The sequence below is a fragment of the Haliotis rubra genome, unplaced genomic scaffold (assembly GCF_003918875.1).
Source record: "Haliotis rubra isolate DU_JTF1 unplaced genomic scaffold, ASM391887v1 Scf907, whole genome shotgun sequence".
Taxonomy (NCBI): Eukaryota; Metazoa; Mollusca; class Gastropoda; order Lepetellida; family Haliotidae; genus Haliotis; species Haliotis rubra.
The window spans coordinates 361992-384087 of record NW_025767643.1 but is presented as its reverse complement, the minus strand read 5'-3'; the positions used below and the strand labels follow the sequence as shown (position 1 = coordinate 384087).

Genomic DNA, 22096 nt, shown 5'->3' with positions numbered 1-22096 from the left:
GTATAAATCCACATAACAGTACATAAATCTCATGTATTGTTTAGTGTTGTTACAGTCTGTGCTTATAATGCAAAACGAATGGTAATTTATTCAAACAACATCCGTGAGACAAATTACACAGGTATGCATTTCCCCTCTTCACCGCTTGCCAATAAAATTGGTTTGTCTCGAGGAACGTGATTGGCTGAATGGTTCCAAATTCCTTGACCTTCCTCGAAATTGCAGAGAAAACAAAATTGTTTGCTGTGTCGGGATATCTGTTCTCCGTGTTTATACAGGAATACTGACTTTCCTCGGAATAATTTATTCAAAAGGTAAGCGGGTATGATATCACATAGTCCTTGTTAGCTTTGGCGTCAGTCTATATCGTGTTGTTAAGGAAGACACAAACACAAAATGGTTAAATGTAGTGACACCTGCACTGGGCGAACATCATGCAACATGCCCAAGCAGTTGCATGTATGGAGGGAAACTCGTCTGCCTTGGCGTACACTCATGGTATTTATGAGAAATTGACAAAACTGAATCCGACAGTTTAGTAATATTAATTTTGTAATATATAATCGAATTATGACGCGCATGTTTGTGCAAACTGCATTTTGTTACGGCGGTAAATAATTTGATTGTGTGATTCTTTGAATTTGTCTTCCCAAGCTGCCACCAATGAATGTTATTCTGTCGCTTCTTCTGGAAATATGTTGAGAATAAGTTACCCAGTGAATTATGCATAAGCTTTCAATTGATTTTGTTTTACATGTTTTCAAATAAATTCGTTAATTTATTAACAGCTGCTGACATATTTTGGTGCAGGGACTGTTACCGTTTGGTTGGATAAAAACATCGAATGTTTCGAGAAATGTCAGTTTTATGCAATAATTTAGGTAGAAATTAATACTGGTCTGCTTGACTCAAATGCCAAATTTAGTAATGTTGTTAGGTTGGTTTGATATCTGTGTAGGCTACACTAGTTGACTTTCCAGGTTTATTGATTGTTGGATATTAGATTATGCGTTATGTATAAGTGACTTGAATGTCTACAAGCATGTTAAACTGAGATAGATGTTTTGATTGATTGTGACAACACATGTTTTGACCAGATAATCCTAGGAGTTGTAGAATGTGTTGAGTTTACATGTTGCAGCAGGTGCCATACACAGACATTTGTCCTGTTGGCCTTAGCACTGTTTTTAGATGCAGTACACCAGTCTTTCGCCGTGACTGGTATAGTGACATGTAATTTAATTTTAAGACCCCAACCAGTCTAGAAGATAAAAATAGTCCAGTCTAACGAGTTTTTATTGGCATTAGAAATGTATAAACAAACACTAACACAGAAATGGTTTGTGTTTTTAAAAGTTTCATATGACTATCTGTTACTCTTACAATGCACTGATGTGTACATTTGTGGAAATATACACATACCTAGGTAGATAGGAAATGTTTTCATACCATAGCTCTATTGTGGCTGTGCACAGGAAATTTCAGTACAATGAAATTGTCCATGTATAACTATTTGTCATGGCTGTTGCCACCTTTCTATAAGATCTTGTTCGTAGAACTATTTTGTTTATATTAAACTTTCATCTTCGACCATCAGTTTGTGACATTTTTTTTGTATCATGTCTTACTGTGGCAATACATATATGTATTTCATTACTTGTGAATAAGTATATTATCAGTCATTTACATCATATGATAATTTCTAAAGCTAGAAATGTCCTCTGTATTACTAAAGTATGCCGTGAAACTCCAGCTGTTTCAGCATATATTCAGCCAAGCAGTTGTTGCAGAATATTAGATATGCAACTTTTCAAAATCAATCTTCGTTAATGGACACTTTTTTATTGAAATATAAATCTACTTGCGAAAGACACATTCCCCAAACAGGCTTCAAACGTTTGCATTTGAAAAGCGTCACCGAATATTATGATTATACCATCTGCTTATGATTGACTTGATTTGTGGAAGGGTGAGTGGGTGATGGTCTCCTACCTTCATTTACCTTATGAATAGACAGGAAGTAGTCCTGTAATGTATATATGTAAGTAAGATAGACGTTCTAATCCATAATACTCGTCATCATATCATCGTATGTGCATATATGTGGTGTGTGGAATGTCAGTGACATTGATATGCATCAAGAGTTTCTACCTGTATATCAACTATTTATTCATAGTAAGACTCCAATTAATGTCATGCTTCACAGATTTTCCAAGCCAGTGAATCGAAAACAAAGAACAGAAAGTCAGGCTTGACTGAATCAATGTCACACAAAAGTAGCTCTCTCAGTTGTCTGTAGACAAAGACTGCTTGTTTTTTGTTCCTTCTTAAGAGATCATCAGTTCTCTTAAACTAACAATCAGGAGTCGTCATCATTGCTTCAATGTTTTAAGGGGTCTCTGTATTCAAATACCACAGAAACAAGTCTAAAGGATACGTGTGGATACAAAAACAACCCCAAAACACGACCGAAACTTTTCATTTTGAAATAAACCTTCAATAGTTAACAATAGTTTGTGCCCATGTACAATTTTCAGCAGTATCATGTAATTCATTTGACCACAATATTAAATCAAATATGTATGGGGTCATTACATTTCATTAATCAGTTTGTTAGGTATTGTTATATTACAGCTGGCAGCTGAAGGGACACGAAAGATGAACTCAAGCAGAAAATGTTTTTTTGTATACAGTTAAAGGTATTAATATTATTCCTTCACCAACTGTGTATGCTGTGTATAGCATATATAACAGATATATTTACTGAGACTACCAGGGTGAGCCTGAATGGAAACATGTCTTGGTCAAGCAAGTGGCATTTTGGTAGTGGTGTTATTTGGATACATGCGGAAATTCATTTATCCAGACAATATTTGAGAAAACACAGCAAACCTGACCTCCCAATCGCATTATTCGCATCTTTCGACAAGCTTGGATTGCTGAAAAAAATTCTAACCTTGATCTTCTCAGGTTTTTGTACAGATGCTAGTCCCTTTATCAAGAATCCTCTTTTTCAATTACATACCTTTTTGGTATCACGCCTTGTACAGCTAATTCATTGAGGAGAATTTTGTTGCACAATATAATACACAATGTGATGGTACTTCAAAGCAGAAAAGTAACATAAAGTTCCATACATCTGGTGCAAGGTTTTCACAAAACATATGGGGTTATGTGTCCTTTAGATGAAATTGAAACTTTGATGTTTGGTGCACAGAATGAAAAACATAATTGAAATATGTTTAATTCAGTAGTAATAGACCAAAAAGATGTATTTTGTTGTTGAAAGAATATTCCAATTAAGAGCTTAAAATTAATGCTGTTCCCTGTCATTCCACGACAGCCATGAGGCTATAATTGCTATATTAAAAATAGCTGGGGATGACACGAGTGGCAAGGTTTCACCAGTAACTGGCTGAAGATACTGTGACCAGGGATTTTACAGGAAGTCCATGAGACTAAAAGTAATAGTAATACTTTTGGAGGTTCAAGACATGAACAATGTGTTCAAGACCTTGTGTTTAGACATGAACCTTGTGTTCCAGACATGAACCTTGTGTTTAGACATGAACCTTGTGTTGCAGACATGAACCTTGTGTTTAGACATGAACCTTGTGTTCAGACATGAACCTTGTGTTCCAGACATGAACCTTGTGTTTAGACATGAACCTTGTGTTACAGACATGAACCTTGTGTTTAGACATGAACCTTGTGTTTAGACATGAACCTTGTGTTACAGACATGAACCTTGTGTTTAGACATGAACCTTGTGTTCCAGACATGAACCTTGTGTTACAGACATGAACCTTGTGTTCCAGACATGAACCTTGTGTTTAGACATGAACCTTGTGTTTAGACATGAACCTTGTGTTCAGACATGAACCTTGTATTACAGACATGAACCGTGTGTTCAGACATGAACCTTGTGTTCCAGACATGAACCGTGTGTTCAGACATGAACCTTGTGTTCAGACATGAACTTTGTGTTCAAGACATGAATATTCTGTTCAAGACATGAATATTGTGTTCAGACATAACATTGTGTTTCAGACAGGTGACATGACACGTTTCTCTAAAAATGTAGTCTGTCAAACAGACTGATGCACAGTGGAATTGAAAACTAAACTAACTAAAATTAAAGTATCGAAATATGCTATTTGGGGAACTAAACGTGACTCTCTTGATTGAACTGATGAAATAATTCAAACAATACAAATGGGGAACTAAACGTGAATCTCTTATAACAAATGCTAATGAGGCAAGAAACTTAATGTGATACCTTAAATTCGATTATCTACACTATCTAGCTCTATTGCAGATTAAGTCTACTATCTACAGTATCTAGCTCTATAGCAGCTAGCTATATGGAACTTCTATTTCGATGCACTAATACATTCTTTATATCAGTCTATCTAAATCCTATTTTGACGAGCTGTCACCCAACTCAAGAAACAACCGAACTCAAAGGAAACCTGAACTCAACTGACGTCTAAACTCAATTAACGTCTTAACCCAAGCATAACCTGTACACAACTGACCGTTTCCCACGTGGTCAAGAGCACGTGGTCTGACCGCACGTGGAAAGTCATGCTTCTCGGTGAGCCGCGAAGCATGGTGCGTTTACGCGATCTGTTCCACTGTTTTGTCTTCAGACCACAGACCCTGAAGCAAACATATCCAAGAAAGGCCACATTATTCTAGAAAAGTGGCAAGTCTAGATTTCCACATGAAGAAAGTCTCAGGGCTCCTTTTCATTATATTTTATTTTGTTTATTCATTTCAGAGACTAGTTGTTAGTCTACTAAAAAATGTATCTAGTGGTTGAAATGTTCATTTGTCTTGTCAAATACCCAGTTACATTCCTCACATTGGTGCAATGTTTGAATCCCTGTAAAAGTATGGTGCCCAATTGATCTGACATTACTGAAACATTTGCTGGACATGGCAAAATTCATGCTCAGACACGTTTAGAAGCCATTAATGGGGGTTGTAGTGATAGACTGATGAAAACCAGCCACCCACCCTCTGAACTATGAGGATATACCTTCCGGTTTTGTGTATCGCACAATGTTTAATTTTGATTAAGATTTATGATTGAGACAGACCTACTTCACTTCCCCCATGCTTGGATCATTTGTATCATTCTCAGTTTGTATGTGTGTTGGACAAGGAAATCTTTGTACAGTGAAACTTACACAGGGCTCCAGATAATATTTCAACATCAGGAGCACGTATTCCTTATTTTTTCAGTATAGGAGTACTGGAAAAACTTAAAGAGTACATTTAGAGTACTGAATGGAATTTAATGGCGTATCAGTTATCTTGTGTTTTGTTTCATATATACACCACTATATTGCTACTCTTGTGTAAACATTTCAACAAACAATAAAACAATACTTTTTTCAGATAAATGCGTCTGTAAATGATTCTAAGGCCGTACACCATTGCTGTGGTGCGTATCTGCTACGTTATCTAAATGATTTCCTACTGTATCGTGCATATTTTTTATCCGTACATACGGCGATACGGCCCTTATCTGGAGCCCTGTTACATATACTGTTTCTGAAACTGTTGGCATCACCAGCAATGTTTTAACCCAGATCTAACTATACCCAACTACTGGAAGCAAAGTCTGCAGCAGGTATCCATTATTCTTCCCATGTTAAAATTTAAACATTCACATTCATGCTACTATGATTATACCTAGTGAGATGGCTTGGTCTGGTACCTCACTGTGACCAGGACCAGTACGGAGGGAGAGGCTTTAATGGTAAGTTTTACATTATTGTATATAATGTTAATATACCATGTTAACAGCATCTGAATTAAAGATAATAGCAAGTTTAGGTGATTTTAACTTCTGTACTTTAACATAAGACAAGGATGGTTATAGCGCTAGGATAGCTTTGTGTTTGGAGACCCTGGTCACTACCTGCCCTAGTCTGTCATGGGCCCTAGAGAATGTATTAATAAAGGAATCAAACTGAAGTCTAGAATGATTTGCAAAGTCCAGATTACCTCAGTTGTGAAATTAAGCATTATTCTAGACTTCATTTTGACTGTATTATTATTTTATAGATGTAAAGTTTAAATCTTTAAGTCTATTTCTGTGACTGTGGGAATCGGGTCCAAATGTTAGGATCACCTTGTTATTGTGATAATGTAACCTGATCCCAGCTGCAAGATGTTCTCCGTTGGATGTATACTTGGGTTTGTGATTGAGCGGAATGCATGAAATAGTTAAATGGTTAGGTTGTGGAGACACTGGAAAGGAGTCAAGTTGTAATTGTGTAAGAAAGGTATGGCTGTCACATTCCTTATTACATGTCCTAATGCTTTGCCGTCTGCAGCTCTGATTACATTCTGCACGCAGGTCGTTATCCTACTTAATTAAGCTGATTGATTGTCAAACTGCTTACAGGTGTTGTTCCAGGAATCTTGCTGTGGTAAACCTGCTAGTGATGGTTAAGAGTAGGGGCAAGATGAAATGGTTTTTGACATTATTTGTTGCACCGACATAATGATGTCCATGCAGTGTGTGTATGGCTGCTTGTGCTGATCCACACTGATGTCAGTGTTTAAGTGCTAGACTAACATCTAGCCTTGGATATGAGCATATTTTACAAACAAAAAAATTCCCTCGACAATATAAAGAAAAGGAGCCCAGAAACTTTCTTCATTTTCAGAAATTGTAAATCTAGACTTGCCACTAATTATAGATTTGCATGGGCTGTATTGGGTATGTTTGTTTCAAGATCTGTATGGCACACTTATGGTGCTAACCCACTGAGATGCTGAGCTGCATTTTAGTACTGATACCCAGTCAAACACTGTACTGACACCCAACGTTACTGCCTGAACATACCTGTGAAGATCCGGGTTAGAATATTGATCTTCAGTAACCAATGCTTGTCGTAAGAGGCGACTAACGGGATCAGGTGGTCAGGCTGGCTGACTTGGTTGACACATGTGATTGGTTCCCAATTGCGCAGATCGATGCTCATGCTGTTGATCACTGGATTGTCTGGTCCAGACTCGATTATTTACAGACTGCCGCCATATAGCTGGAATATTGCTGAGTGCGGCGTAAAACTAAACTCACTCACTCACTCACTGCCTGGACAGACAGGGAAACAACAAGTACCATATTACCATGTAGGTCGGTATGACATATAGATTCACTGACCTTCCACTCCCTGGACAGATGCTGTATCCTTCCGATCTCAGCAGTTGTAGCCGAGTAATATAAACTGGCTCCATCTTACACAGAATTTAAAAAAGCTGAACTGTTTGTGAAATGTCAAGAGTAAATGTAAAATATGCCAATTTAATTTTTCAAGTAAATCTGAAAATACATTTGTGTCTCTGTGCTGCAGACTTTTGACTGCTTCAATTGTAAGCGCTCTGTCCAAGTTTACTGAGGACAGTTTCTGGAGGCCACTGATAGTGACACTGATAGTGACAAGTAGAAAGCGAAGTGGCTAAAAGAATATGGACTAAATTGGTTCCATCATACTTGATGAGAGAGTTGCATCAGTCCTATGCATATACATTTTGTCACCTTGTGGCCATCATTGGAATAATGCTGTAAGTAGCATAAACCCAAACTTATTCACTATTGGGAGAAATGTTTAATGATACTGGGAATGTTTTGCCCCCCTCCTTGCAGGGACCAGGTGAAACTGATGATTCCATGAATTGAAATCAATATTGTCCTTGAGGAAGTAGTTTGATCCAGGTAATACCAACAGCCTTCTAACTTTTAACATTTAGGCTGTGTTGAGGACTTATTTCAAGTTCTGATATAGCCAGGGATCTTTGTCACAACCCAAATGTTAGAAATTAAATATTTAGGAAGACAGTCGATTCAAGTACCACAGCAAACTCAAAGGACCCAAGAACCGGGGCCCTTAACAGGTCATGTTGTTGTGTCATAGATATAATTACTTAGTTTAGCTGAAAGGGTCATTGTTTGATGAACATCTAGATACATACTTTGCTGTTCCAAGATATTTAGCTGACGAGGTGTATGTCTGTTCTTAATTCTGGTGATAGCTATTTTCCTCCCAAACCTGACTTTTCAATTTCCTCCTCTGTGCTTGTGACAATTGATTAGTGAGCTTGATGCAGGACTGTGATAGGTCTCAATAAATCTGATCAGTTTCATGTCAATTTCCATGGCTGTCGTCCATTTCGGTCCAGACGAGAGTCAGCACTGGCAAGGATAAGCATGTTTCATTGATTTCTGCGGCATTTGTGGATCAGCGGATGTTTATTCGCCATTGTGATTTAGCAAAAGGGCTTATTTTCTGATTATTGTAATCCATTAAGTCGCCTGTTGTCTCTGGGATTATTATTTACTCTGCTCCACCATGCTGATTATCTTGTTTGTCTGTCAAGATGAAGAAATGTAGCAAATCTCGTCCATGTAGTATACATTACATCCTGGCGTGAACATCACTGGGGATTATGCATAGAGGTAAGAACAAGCACTGCCCTTCTTCACTCTGCGGACAAGGTATAGGAAGTTTCAGTGCCAACTACTGTGCAAGGATGCCTTTGTATATTGTTGTATTGATGTTTTGTATATTGTTGTATTGATGTTTTGTGTATTGTTGTATTGATGCCTTTGTATATTGTTGTATTGATGTCTTTGTATATTGTTGTATTGATGTATCAATAACGTTGTGATGTGGATGGTGTATCACTACAAATGTACGAATATGAATAATAAATTTCTAATTCATTGCCATGAAATTGTTAACATAACATTTCCACGAGTGAATGAATCGGCCAAGTTCTTGCTATAATGTTTATTTAATGCAGGTCTGTATAGGTCACATTTTTTAGACTTACAGAATAATGAATTTTGTTCTGATTTATGTACAATAGTTGAAATATCTCTGCTAATGTTACAGTCAGTGACACCCTCAGCACTGTATTTTGAATTTTGTGATTTTTTTAATATAATAACAGGGTTTGACACTCACTGATTTCTCCCACTTGCCAAGAGGGCAAGTAGAAAAGTTAAACTACTTGCCCATCACAGATACTACTTGCCCCATGTTACTTATGGTATAGAAAGAACTAGACAAACAAAACACAGCAAGTGAAGAGTTTTAATGAATGAATTGAGGTTAGAAGTTGAAAAAATATGTACTTGCCACTCGGGCAAGCCTTTTAGCAATTTTACTTGCCCTGATTAATTAGTACTTGCCACGGGCAAGCGGACAAGCATGAGTGTCGAACCCTGAATAATATAGTTAAGGAATTAAAGATTACAATATCATGGAACTTGACCATGTTGTTCGAACCCAACATTAAACAACTACTTTGAGTTTTAGGATATGGGGTCCAGCCCTTAGATTAAATTACAGTAACAGAAAATTCATCGAGGAAAGAATTCAAATCTGCTCCACAGAGATATTTATTTTAATTGTATAGCAAAAAATGAGCATAGAGTGAAAGCTATGATTCATTCGTAAGCCTGAGGCTTTGTTAAAATTGTGCAGATTTCATCCCATCGTCACGGTAGGGGACTGATTTGCTTGGCTAGAGTTACATCCCTTTGTCATAACGAATCTCATTGTTGATGAACTTCTGTTGATTTGGCAAATTGTAAAAAGTTACCATCAGCCTCACATTTGGCATTCTTTCGCCTTTATCCTGACATGAATTCTAGGAAATGAAAGCTGTGTTGAAGCAACTCAGTCGTGTTATTGCCTTGACCGAGTTGTGAAACTTACCTACAATCCCAGCTGCATTCCATGCGAGGCTGCCACAGGTCAAACCAGTTGAAGTTCCTCTTCTGTAGATAAGACTGATTGATGCAATCCCATCATGTTCTTTATAGATTTTTTTAGCCTAAATTCAGTATACAATTACCCTATTACATGATAAGAAGGCAATAAATCAGATTTTAAGGGTGAGGTCAGCTCTTGGCTTTGAATGTGTGATGCTTAGTAGCAAATTTTGTTAGTTTTGTGTGAGAATATTTAGACATTCAGATGGGATAGCAAGGACTATATCAGATACGTTGATCATGGTTGATTAGAAAGAAACTGGTTTGATGCCCCAGCTTTTGTGATAACAGTTATAACTTTTCAGGGTTGTTAACTCAACTTAAAAATGAATATAAGCTAACAATAACATAGTGTTTCACTTTTTTCTGTTAACACCATTGGCAGAAGTACTTAATAGTTAAAGGATTTTTTTGTATTTATAAACATGATGTACTCTCACTAGTCATAACTGTCATAGACTGTGATGTGTTAGCAGTTGTGGTGAAGTGTCAAGTGTCAGCTTGTCCTGCCTAAGACCCAGGTTTGATTCTCCACATGTAGTGCAGTCGACAGTGTTCCAGCAACACCTTGGCAGTCTTTAATGTATCAGGTCTGATTGGTAAAATGATTGTCATATCTGTACCAGACTAACGAGTGTTTGAGTTTAAGATAACACAAACTTGGAAAATAATGCAACTCACTCAGTCTAAAATGTGTTCAGGCCCAGAATCCCTTCAGGAAAAGCCTCAGATAGTGGGGACATATTCTCCCGAAATACCCATGGGTTATCAGAAGGATGGCCTCATGAAATGATTTTAATCATGCAGTGGTTCCTTCAGGATACAGAACATCAGACAATAGTCTGATATTCATTACTCTATCACTTTCAGTCAGAAGGACCATCTGAACAGAGCCGTCCCTCCATTGAGTTGGACACCAGCCCAGCAGTTTTCTAATGTTAATGCTTCCTAGAGGGCTAAGGAAATGCTGGTTTTGGTAGTGTTGTCTGTTAGGAAGTTATGGAAGCTTGTGGGGTCGAAGTCACATTTCTGCCAAATATTTTGAATTTGTAAGTCTTTCAACTTAGAAAATAATAATGGTAATTTTTGTTAGGTTTTGAAAGTGATGTATCTTAAATGCTAGCCCAAGGAAACATTGTCATTTTGCACCATCTTAAGTTACAGCATCATGGAAGAATAGAAGATCTGTCAGAATGAAAGGGCTGTTGAAGACGGGTTTGTGTGGTCCCGACTTGATTGTAACAGGCCATCATCACATAGCACTAACATTGCATAATACAGGTAGAATGCTCACTCACTCACTCACTCACTCACTCACTCACTCACTCACTCACTCACGCACTCACTCACTCACTCACTCACTCACTCACTCACTCACTCACTCACTCACTCACTCACTCACTCACTCACTCACTCACTCACTCACTCACTCACTCACTCACTCACTCACTCACTCACTCACTCACTCACTCACTCACTCACTCACTCACTCACTCACTCACTCACTCACTCACTCACTCCTCCTCACAACAAGCCATACCTACACACACAACTCCCATTTCCAGTTCATTGTACATGTCAGCACTTGCCTATGATTGGCCTGGCTTTACCGGTTGTTTGTATTGAGATAACCTTTTGCCATGTTGGATGTTTGGTATAAGATTCAGGCTCTCAATGAGAAGATGCCTACAGGAAGACGTAGCTGTCTTCACCTTGACAGATGGTTGTGTTACAAGTCTTAGTTGTGGGATAAGTGATGTTGCCGGCAGTTAAAGCTTGTTTGGTTGTACTAGAACGACTCTGCGTATTGCTTTTGGGTGTGCAGTATTTCGCTGCGTTGTATGTTGCAGTCAACATGTCGGATGTCGAGTGGAATGTTGATGATACAGTGGTGAAATATTCATGACATGGTTATCAGCCATGAAGAAAACAACTAAAGCAAATATTGAGGGAAATAAAGGTTGGATATATATATAGTGTGTTAACAGGTATACTCTTTGAGGTTTGGTTTCAAGATACAGTTAATGACTTCTTGGTAGACCCTGCAGACTTGACGTTTATGTTTTGTTTTTCTATGCAGTGATTCGGTTGATGAGATGTTTCTTTGAAAGATCAAAATTTGTGAAAAAATTGCTAAAGAGACTTGTGGGATGGGAAAACAGTTGAGTGAACGATAGATCCCTTACCAAGACAACCCAGCCAGGTTTTCTAAGGGTTTACCTGAAAGATAAGATATTTATTGCATAGCATTCCGTGCAGAAACAGTGACAATATTTTATAAACTACAAATATAAACACAGCAGGTACAAGAAATATAGGTATATTTCACACAAATGATGTACATTATAACACTTTTTTAGAAATCATGTGGTATAATGACATGGAAATCATATATGAGGAGACTATGGTAATATACAGAATTCATTTAAAGTTGTAAAGATGGTGACATATTTTGGGAATTGTTTCAGGAGTTCTGTTTGTGAAAATTATTAGGAATTGTTCTTTTCTAGAGAGTGTAGCAAATTCTTTGTCATAATAACGCATTGTTTGAAATGGCCATTATAATTGGAAGAACTGACATATTCATGGTATTTATTTAATTGATACATGCTGTAAGATTCATATTGAATAGAATTCCACAATACCTTGGCTTATATGATCGTGAGGGTGAATAAAGGATTTTGACTATCCAACTGATAATGACAGTCCATTTGTGGACCAAACTAGCCCTAAGATGTTTCACAAGACCTCATGATGTTTTGACACTGAAATGATTAGACATGCTTGACTATGCCTTAAGTATGTTGGACTGTTTGTGTGATGGAAGGCACACATATTAACCAGGGTAAATTCTTGATAATTAATTTTCTACTGAGGATTTGAGTTGATGTAGGTCATGTAGTCCACTAACCTGTAATTGTTAAATTGTGCTGAGTTCAAGTAAATACCCTTTGATGGTAGCCCTCATTGACCAGTGGCATTTACAGGATGTAATTCTGAACCAGTTCTTAATGCTTCAAATTGGAACCGATTGAACCTGACATACAATGAAACCCATTACTATACTATATATACTATATTGTACCATTCTGATGTCTATTGTAATTGGTTTACCATTAGTATCACACGTGTTATACTGTATATTGCACTTGATATCCTGTATACTGTGATATCACATGCAGTATACAGTATGAAAAGTGCAATATACTTTATATCACATTTGATATTAGTCCTCACAATGGATTGACTGAAAAGTGAGTGAGTTTAGTTTTACACCACTTTAAGCAATATTCCAGCAATATCACGGCGGGGGACACCAGAAATGCGCTTCACACATTGTACTCATGTGGGCAGAGTAGGAAATAACTTTAAAATTGCTAGTGTACTCCGGTACAGTGGCACATGTAAAATCACTTGCCCTTTTTAATTTTTCCACTATACCGTCTGTTTTCTTGTTGATTTTTTAAATAAACAACATAATTAACATTGGAAAGTCAACTGGACACCGGTACAGTGTGATATACAAATTTGATTGCCCAACAGAAAAACGGACGCGGACGTCGGGCAATTGGTTATTTCCACCCCTGGTGGGGAATCGAACCCGGGTCTTCAGCGTGACTAGTGAACGCTTTAACCACTAGGCTACCCCATCGTTTCTTATGATGCCAACACAGTTTCCGCTTGTGAGAGGCAGCTGCGTTGATACTGTTCCTCCATCTCTGTGACCTGGCTGACTGTGGTCATCTGTACCAGAGCCCAGCTGTACCATCCTGTTCCTCCGTCTCTGCGACCTGGCTGACTGGTCATCTGTACCAGAGCCCAGCTGTACCATGCTGTTCCTCCGTCTCAACGACATGGCTGACTGTGGTCATCTGTACCAGAGCCCAGCTGTACCATGCTGTTCCTCCGTCTCAACGACATGGCTGACTGTGGTCATCTGTACCAGAGCCCAGCTGTACCATCCTGTTCCTCCGTCTCAGCGACATGGCTGACTGTGGTCATCTGTACCAGAGCCCAGCTGTACCAGAACCCAGCTGTACCATACTGTTCCTCCGTCTCAGTGACATGGCTGACTGTGGTCATCTGTACCAGAGCCCAGCTGTACCAGAACCCAGCTGTACCATACTGTTCCTCCGTCTCAGCGACATGGCTGACTGTGGTCATCTGTACCAGAGCCCAGCTGTACCAGAACCCAGCTGTACCATACTGTTCCTCCGTCTCAGCGACATGGCTGACTGTGGTCATCTGTACCAGAGCCCAGCTGTACCATGCTGTTCCTCCGTCTCAGCGACATGGCTGACTGTGGTCATCTGTACCAGAGCCCAGCTGTACCAGTCCTTGTGCTTTCAGTCTCTCGTTTGCCTGGGTGAAAACACAAGTATTTGTGGCCACCATATAACAGCTGATTGATGATTGCTCATTCACCTGGGAGAACCTATTCTCAGCAGTGACCTATGTCATCACAGCCAGAGAGTTGGGATCAATGTAACACTTTGTTGCTGGAGTGCTGCATGTTCCAGTCTTAATTACATCGCATGCTGCTGGGATGCAGATTAAAATTCCATTCTCTTCTTGACTTGTGTGTGTTTTGTAAAATTGAATCAATATTTGACTTTTGGCAACTTAAATAGTAGTGTAAGAGGAAAATGCTATTTCAAGAATGTGAGAAAATAATCTTGCACCTCACTGATGGCAGTGAGTTTGAGATGACAGTTTTCACAATACAATTTAAATTTCATGATATGTTTGTTCGGTTAAGGCATTGTGTGAAGCTTATCTCCTGCATCATATATCAAAAGAGGCGGAAGACAGAGGGTACGTTCAGAAACATGCTGACTGAAACTGATTTCCCAACAATCCTGTAGCTGTAACCAGATCGACAGGCCATCTTGTATGCACTGCTAGACCATTCATACCTGCAGATTGAAGCATGGAACACAGTTTCACTGGATGACTTGAAATCAGGCTAATGCATTTTGAATTTCTAGTGGCGAAAAAGTCTGGAAATACAGAAACATAAAAAAGAAACTAAAGTTTTTGAGTGAATAATGTTAATGACGTTTGAATGTGCATCTAGCTATTTCCCTTGATGTTTGTGCAGAGAATATTTTCTCTATGAAAAATCAGGGAAATATGAGGAAGTTTTGCGTTATGATAATGGGCACTGTGTAGACACATACAGCACTAGCTGTGGTGGCGCTGCAACCTGGCTATTACCTGGGACAATCCACAGTGAGAAGATACGAACATTGCCTCACTCCAGGGAGACTACTTGCACAACACACATGCAGGCCTCAGGGACTCGCAGACTTTCTCAACACTTCCCCAGAAGGACATTGGAAACTCTTGGAACGAAGACATTGTGATCCTTCAGTTGTGTCAGTATCAGCCTTCAGCACATTGTTGTTGCTCTGTGTAGTAGTTATTAGTGTTGTTACTGATGCTGTGATTATTTGTCCTGTAAGTGGTGTACACTGAGGTTCCATTTCAAGGTAAGCTTTTGAAGTTTTGCGCTGTTAGAGATGTGAGTACAATTATTGGTTCAGTTCATCTTGTTATTTTGATTGAAATCATTTTGTGATATTATCTTGTCGAGTCGAATTGATAATCAAATAAACTTTATCTTTTAAACTTTTTAAGATGCAAACATGAAGCATAAAATGATAAGATTTATGATGATACACGGAGACACATCAAGGAAAAACATAATTGTTAATTGGTGTCTGGTTTTGTTAATGTAAAAAATATTTAAGAATATTTATGTTGACGAGTTTCTGTTTTTTCTATAGGATCTAATAATACCTGAGTATATTGTTCAGGGTATACTTTTTTTAACTTATTTAGAACTTCATCAAAAAGATAAAAATAGGTATTTGCTTGAAATTGAGCAAAATCTTTTCTTTAAAAGGCAGTAACGGTTAACCATTCTGGAAGTTAAAATGGGGTTACGAAAGTGTGTGCGGTGTTTAATTTAGTGTGGGAGGAAAGAATAGCACTTTCACATGTGCTTCTTATATTTGTAAAGTTGTTCAGTTGGTCACAAGGGCATGACTCAATGGATGAGAGAGGAAAACCGGGTTTTCTTTAGAGGATGCTGTTTTTGAGGAAAGCCAGATGGCTGCACATGTCTGCATGGATGCTTACAGTTGAGACTGTTTAATTGATGTCTAGCAAGTATGGCAACTTATTCCATGTTGCTGTGTTTTCCAGACATGTCTGTGCTATTTTCATGTTCAGGAGAAACATGAGATGCACAGCTGTTGTTTATGGTCAGTGAAAGGACTTTGGAAAATTAATGAGTGTGATTTAATATATCTTGTGACTAGACAATGACAATAACAGATTTGATGTTCTCCTTACATTTGCATTAGGTAGGACATCCATTGTTATATTTGATGGATTAAGCCTCTTTAGCTTTAATGGGAATAGGATGGTAGTGTTGGTGATTAAAATGTGAAATGTTACAGCACACTGTTTATTCGCTGCCTTAATGACTACCAGCGCACTGTTCAATTGTCACACTACAGATGATTATGATGATGATGCAATGAACGTGTTATTTGCAGTGTTTTCAATGGTTTATCTAGGATCACAAACTGGGAAGTGGGGAAATTGTTTAAAGTTCAGTTTGGGAAAATTATCAGTCATTTTCTGCAGATTTGTATGTATATAATTTTGATAGTAACAAATAAATCCCATTTGGGGAAATCTAGACTTGCTTCATTTAGGGCTTTAGCATTGCAGGGAGGGCAAGGCATTAGGGAAAGTAATGTGGTGACAGTCTAGATAAATCCTTGATGTTGCTGTAATCTGAATTAGATCCACTCCCACAATGCATGCTGTATGAGGACGGTATCATGATACATATATTCAATACACAGCATGACTTTAACTCAAGTGAAGGTTGAGTGAGAGCTTATGGTGTGGCTTATTTTCTGTAGTATGTTGTCAGGCTGTCATCAACTTAGACATTTTTTACATCTCGTCTGAAACTATTACGTCTTTTCAGATGAAAATCTGTGTGAATGATTCAAGCTGCGGTGGTTCTAAATGTGTTAAAGACATTCTATGTGACTTTAATATGGCTCTCATGGTGGCCATATTGGATATTTTATGTTATTTTTACCATTACTTCATTATTTATCATTATGAATTTCTTATTCAGCAATTATTTGTTTGAGATTTCAGATTATTCATAGGTTCCAGATGCAAATGTAGGAGCATCTCTCTAGACATAATATGGCAGGGAAAAATAATGCTGTTCAAATGGCTACAAATCATGCTGTTTGTTACAGCTGATGATAAACAAATGAGTTGTTTACTTTTTTGATGAATCAGATGACAATCATTTCAGTAGCAGTGGTTTTGATGAGAGTGAAACGTGTACCTTAAACTCATTGCTTTCATGTTCATGATTCACATGGTACATGCTTTTAAAATAAATATTATTTGTCAGTGTAACTATACATGTAGACACGACTGATACAATTGTCTTCAGCTAGTCAGTGGTGTTATATCAAAAGAATTATGGAGATGAAATGTTTCAATTCACTGCTGATCATGACAAGGATTTTTCTAAGGTTACAAACCTCCTTGCCAGAACAAGTGGGACAACTGCATCTTAATATCAAAATGGGGGGCATATTGTTCTTATTTCTAGCTAGAAATTAGGAGGTATTTCAACATTTCTCCAATACCTTTGGAAACGTTGTCAGTACGTATATGCATCCTGCTTCCGGTGTAAACGTTGCCAGTTGAGTTCGCAGGGCTGGCAGATTCACACACCTGACCTCGGGATTTGTTTTGGGTAGATTAATGAACTCAAGTATAAGTTGGGTCTGATTTTTTACCTTCATTTTCTGGTATCAAATTTCCGACTTATAGTCGGTCATATACGGTAAGCACTCTAGCCTCTTGTTCCTGTTTACTGTCCTGTCATTCATGGCATGAAAAGCAACAGTCTGCATCATATCACCAAGTCACATCCTCATCGTTATGGTTGTTTTCAGGCTGTGTTCTTTGAACAACAAAATATTTACATGCACTAAGTGCAAGTTGGTATAAATATGAGGTATTTTTCAGCTCCAGGTTACACAAGAACCAGTTCCAAATCCTGAAGCCCTGTATCACAACGTAAGATTAATGATGATGCAATATTCATGTTGATAATTGTTAGCAGTTCTTTCCATCGATGATGTTTCCAATTGTCAGTTACTTTAGCTACCCCAAATAATTAGTTTCAGTCAAAAGATGAGAGCAAATGGCAAATTTTCGATAATTCAGAGTTAAGGAAAATAAGTGTACCACACCCATCACTTAAAGAAAATTTGAGTTTGAGTGCCAATGTGACAGATGTTCTTGTTTGAATTTTTAAGTGGCCCAAATTGGAGGTCTGCTGACAGTTTGATAGAGCTACATTTTCGTATTCATATATATTTAACATTAACAAATGTCAAAACTAACTACAGTGCAACAAGGTTGTGACAATTATAACTACATTATGTTAAATATCATTTAGCTCATTAGTATTCATTAGCTCTCACTTGCAACATTTTTTTCCAATATTAATGTGCACTTGAACATGGTTACCTGGGTAGGATAGAATACTTGTGACAATATATCACATATATTGCAATAAAGATGTTATATGTCTATAGAACAATTCCCTTTGTTCATCACAACAACTTCTAATTGAAGGAATTGTGTGAAGAGTTGTTGTTCATCATACATTAGATCTAGGTCTGGATCCTGTGTATGTACCTGTGTGTTACTGTGTGACATAGCTGCCGTGGAGATTATAGTCACCTCCACCCACCACACAGTGTTGTGTGTATTTGAATGACTGCACATAGCTGCCGTGGAGATTACAGTCACCTCCACCCACCACACAGTGTTGTGTGTATTCGAATGACTGCACATAGATGCTGTGGAGATTACAGTCACCTCCACCCACCACACAATTGTTGTGTGTATTTGAATGACTGCACATAGATGCTGTGGAGATTACAGTCACCTCCACCCACCACACAGTGTTGTGTGTATTCGAATGACTGCACATAGCTGCCGTGGAGATTACAGTCACCTCCACCCACCACACAGTGTTGTGTGTATTTGAATGACTGCACAAAGCTGCCGTGGAGATTACCGTCACCTCCACCCACCACACAGTGTCTGTGTGTATTTGAATGACTGCACAGTGTACAACCACATGGAGACAGACCATAAGTAGCTTCAAGATCGAACCTGTCATGTAAGAGCATGCCTTGACTCTGATTTACGCCCACTCTGGGTATGATGAAAGTCAAGAAGACTGTAAGGTGACTTTCAAAAGTATAACTTACATCCTACCTCCATGCTCAAGCCTACTTATGAAGGATCTCTGCTGTTGACTTTACCACAGATGGACAATAAATGGATGCCTGCTCAGGAAGGTTCAACAACTCTTGAAAGTCATCCAAAGTTTGAAGAACTCAAATTGCTCAAATCATGTGAAGGAGACTTTCTGTAGAACTATAGTTCACACTTAGAATTTATTATTGGTATAGTTTTACATGACATTCCAAGGGTATCTGAACCCACGAGGGCTTCTTTCATTCTACAGCAGGGATTGGATAATAACAAGGGCTGCTGTTTATGAAGATTATTTGGATTGGTGACCACCTGGGAATTTTATGAGTCTGGGAATGAGTTCATGAAACAACAGGTATTAGAACATGTACCATGCTTTCCGTATTTTTTTTTTGTTATTTACAGTCTGTCTGTATTCTGTCCAACAATATTCATTCTCTCAGTTTGAGAAACTTGCAATGAAGATTTTGGTTGATGGTCAACATCACAGAAAATGATGTGATCTGACACCTTGTTTATCATGCCCCAAGAGTTTAAACTTTTGGTGCTTATGCTTATGCAAGTTTGCATTTTCATCTGATCACTAATTTGTTCCTATGATCTAGCTAAACTATTGCGAAAGAAGGAATGTACTCCATACCATCGTCAAGGCTGGTTTTGTCCCACAGAGTAACATTAATGGCAACACAAATTGATTATTGCCAACAGCAGACTTCTGCTTTCTTCACTTGAAGTGGAGATTGTGTCTCAGTTTAGTGTCCTATTTGCAGCTGCCAGAAGCTGGTAGTATTCCCTCTAAGCGTGTTTGGTCACAAGTTGTGGTATATTCTTTGAACCTGAGCCTCAGTCCAGATGTGAACTGAAGTTAGAGACTCACTGATCTCAGTCAGTCATAGTGATTACTTGTGTAGCCATGGGTTCAAAGTACATTTAGACTGCCAGCGATTTGTTTGTAGAAATCAAGGTTAGAATTGGTCTTCTGTGTCCCATGCTTGTTGCAAGAAGTGATAATGCCTTTTATACCTGTAATACTGCTACTTGAACTGTTAACTAACAAACAGCTGGTATCAACATGTCTTCAGAGTATTATTGACTAAGGATATTAGGTGTATTTTATGGAATTCTGTGAGCTGAGGGTTACTGGGCAACATAAGTTTACTTGACCCAGGTTTGAGTTACATTTCAACAAAAGCAGTAACATCCACCTCATTCCATCCTGCTTTATGTGTATGAAGACCAAGGGTAGTGTTTGGCATCTGTAAAGACAAAAGCAGTAACATCCACCTCACTCCTTCCTACTTTATGTGTATGAAGACCAAGGGTAGTGTTTGGCATCTGTAAACACAAAAGCAGTAACATCCACCTCACTCCTTCATACTTTATGTGTATGAAGACCAAGGGTAGTGTTTGGCATCTATAAACACAAAAGCAGTAACATCCACCTCACTCCTTCCTACTTTTTGTGTATGAAGACCAAGGGTAGTGTTTGGCATCTGTAAACACAAAAGCAGTAACATCCACCTCACTCCTTCCTACTTTTTGTGTATGAAGACCGGGGCTGTGGGGTAGCCTAGTGGTTAAAGCGTTGGCTCGTCACGCCGAAGACCCGGGTTCGAATCCCCACATGGGTACAATGTGTGAAGCCCATTTCTGGTGTCCCCCGCCGTGATGTTGCTGGAATATTGCTAAAAGCGGCGTAAAACCAAACTCAGTGTATGAAGACCAAGGGTAGTGTTTGGCAGATGCCCCAACTCTTACCCAAACCATGTCCACTAAACTACTGTGGGGGATTGATCACATTTCTTTGGAAATGCTTTTATGTACTAGTTTGAAATGGGATCTGTAAAGACAAAAGCAGTAACATCCACCTCACTCCTTCATACTTTATGTGTATGAAGACCAAGGGTAGTGTTTGGCATCTGTAAAGACAACACATTTGGTGGTTGCAGGTAAGCCAGTGTGTGGTATTCCAAGGTGTGTTTGAAGTACAGGATTAGTGGAGTCTAAAGCACTGACTGCAAGCACGCTTAACTTGATTAACAGAAGGTTTTGATGTTCTCAACTAAGTCAACTTAATAAGCAGCTGCTGATGTAAATACTCGACTTTAGCATACTTCAGTTTACGTCATTAGACGTCACAACTTACAATTGCTAATATGAACACCAGATTCATTTCTGGATATTAAGGATATATCTGTTTTGCATTTGGGCACCACTCAGCTAGTTTATTGCTTAAATCATTGCTCCTTTTGTCAAAGAAATGAGTAAGCTGCTACAATGTCTGAGTTAAATGAACCTTTCTGGGCCATTTACATCTCTCTCTTACACATTTCATTGCTGACCTTCCTTACTGCATCATGAACGTAGAAATTACACCTTCCAAATTCTTGTTGCCAAAGATCAATTTGCAATATTTATTCTTTCCATCAATTCTTTATTTTAGAAAATGATCTTGTTTAAAAAAATATCTAATGCTAGCAATTGAAAGGCTTTTTAATCCCATTAAGGAAATTGACACAAAGGATTTGATGTTTGCAGTATTGATTTTGACGGCCTAAAAAGTGTTGAATCTCCTCTCTGACACAGAGTGGGAGGACAGTGTTTATTTTAGTCGTGTCTGAGCAAGGGTGGAAGAAGAAATGTTTCTTTCTCAACAAATGATCCCTTGCCCCTATTGAACATCATGCAGAAACCCTGTTTAACAAGTTTAAGCCTTGTTACTTATTCTATTATTTACATATTGCTGGAAATATCTTATGGTCTGCTATGAAGTTGAATGGTTCTATTTTTGGTTGACTCAGTTCAGGATTGCATGAGGAGCTGTTTTTTCGTCCATTAGAAAAACAGGATTCTCTCTTCAGTTAGACCACCGTATAGCTGGAATATTGCTGAGTGTGGCTTAAAACGAAACTTCAGTTAGAAAGGATGATGGCATTCATACAGTAC

The 22096-nt window shown here is 38.3% G+C and overlaps 1 protein-coding gene across 3 annotated transcripts in view; it reads left to right on the top strand.

Moving 5' to 3' along the window:
- Positions 1-201: 201 nt before the first annotated feature.
- Positions 202-22096, top strand: part of LOC124264073 (protein FAM13A-like) — a 95341-nt gene continuing 73446 nt past the window's right edge. For all 3 annotated transcript variants that reach the window (XM_046698793.1, XM_046698795.1, XM_046698792.1), the window contains exon 1: positions 202-314. The gene's annotated coding sequence lies outside the window, so the exon portion shown is untranslated. The remainder of the gene's footprint in view (positions 315-22096) is intronic.